The sequence below is a fragment of the Zingiber officinale genome, chromosome 5B (assembly GCF_018446385.1).
Source record: "Zingiber officinale cultivar Zhangliang chromosome 5B, Zo_v1.1, whole genome shotgun sequence".
In the NCBI taxonomy this organism is placed as follows: domain Eukaryota; kingdom Viridiplantae; phylum Streptophyta; class Magnoliopsida; order Zingiberales; family Zingiberaceae; genus Zingiber; species Zingiber officinale.
The window spans coordinates 15,385,044-15,386,471 of NC_055995.1; the positions used below are offsets into that span (position 1 = coordinate 15,385,044).

Consider the following 1,428-nt stretch of genomic DNA (forward strand, 5'->3'; position numbering starts at 1 on the left):
TGATGCTTAAATTCATTAAACACATCTACAAACTTGCACATGACTACTACATTACAATTGTATTTATGAAACTCACAGATAACATGACTACTCAATTGTTTCTTAGTAACTCCTCAGACCATGTTGACTTTACAAGTTTTTAGAGTAACAATTAGTCTACAAAACAAGTTAAATTCTCTAGGAAAATGAAATGCATGAACTTTGAGATTGCAACTGAAGATAGGATTTAAAATCAGCTTAAGGAGCATATGTGACTTAGTCAAATCACAAACTAAATAAATCGAGTATATACCTTGCTCATGAAGTAGTTCATCGACCACCACAGCAACCTTTGCAAGGACACAATACACAAATATATCAGCCAAGCAATTCCCACAAAAAGAATACTGACAATTTCATCATGCCAAACCTTATTAAAATGTTCATATTGTCGATTGCCCAAACCAAACACACCAAATTGAATATTTTCCAACCAGATTCCTCTCTCTTTCCCCTATAAAAAACTAATAATCAACAATCGATCAAGGCAAACGGATTATTGGTAGAATAGATTAACTAAATGTTCATGCTTCCAGAACCTCTGTAAACCATTTGTAGAACCGGGCAGCATTATCAGTAGGCTCACCATCTCCATACCTAAAGAAAACAAAGGGATCAGCTCGAACTTTGAGGAAGCTGATTGTTTATACAAACAAAAAATTCCTGGCTTTCAACTTACGTAGCCAAGAAGAACAAAGCCAAGCTCTCCTTTTTCAGGTTCTCCTCGTACTCATCATCCTCAGTAGCATATTCGTCCTATAATTGAGGAAACTAACTACAGATCAGTCAATTAATCAGTAGTATTTCCAATGATCTGAAACAGAAGGAAGATAATCTTACGATATCCATGACTTTAAATATGGCATTAGGGTACCATGCTTTTGCCTCCTCAGCCAGCGCCTAGAAGGGGGGAAAATCTAAGATCATGGGAGAAAAATTCAAAAAATGAACTACTCGGATAAAAACCCTAACCTTCGCGAACCCCTCAGCCGTCCTGGTCTGCGTCCGGAAGAAGACGGTGACCTTCTTCTTCCCTTGGTCCTCCTCTGTATCCATCTGGGTCTTCACCACTAGCGGCTTTGGCGGCTCGGCGGGCTTCCTTCCGCTCGATCGCCGGACGAAGAAGATTGCCACGCAACCGACAAGCACGGCGATGACTATGCTCAGGACGACGATCAGCAGCCGGTTCTCCACGAACGCATCCCCGGTGCTGGAATCGAGCCCATATCTGTCGGAGAGGGAGGCGGCGACGACCGACAAGAGATCAAGGGACGACGCCTTCTCGGAACCTATCTACATCTTGGCGGATCGAGCGGTGAATCGGAAGCACAGATCTCCGATCTCTATTTCTGTCTGCTTCGAATTGGGAGAATAAAGGAGTTCGAGATT

At 42.2% G+C, this 1,428-nt stretch overlaps 1 long non-coding RNA gene across 1 annotated transcript; it reads right to left on the reverse strand.

The window, feature by feature from the left end:
- Positions 1 to 299: 299 nt before the first annotated feature.
- On the reverse strand, positions 300 to 795 carry LOC121987261. Its single transcript, XR_006113459.1, has 4 exons — positions 719 to 795; positions 579 to 636; positions 410 to 493; positions 300 to 329 (listed from the first exon to the last, which is right to left on the reverse strand). It is a non-coding gene; the product is annotated as an uncharacterized LOC121987261 (long non-coding RNA).
- Positions 796 to 1,428: the final 633 nt, after the last annotated feature.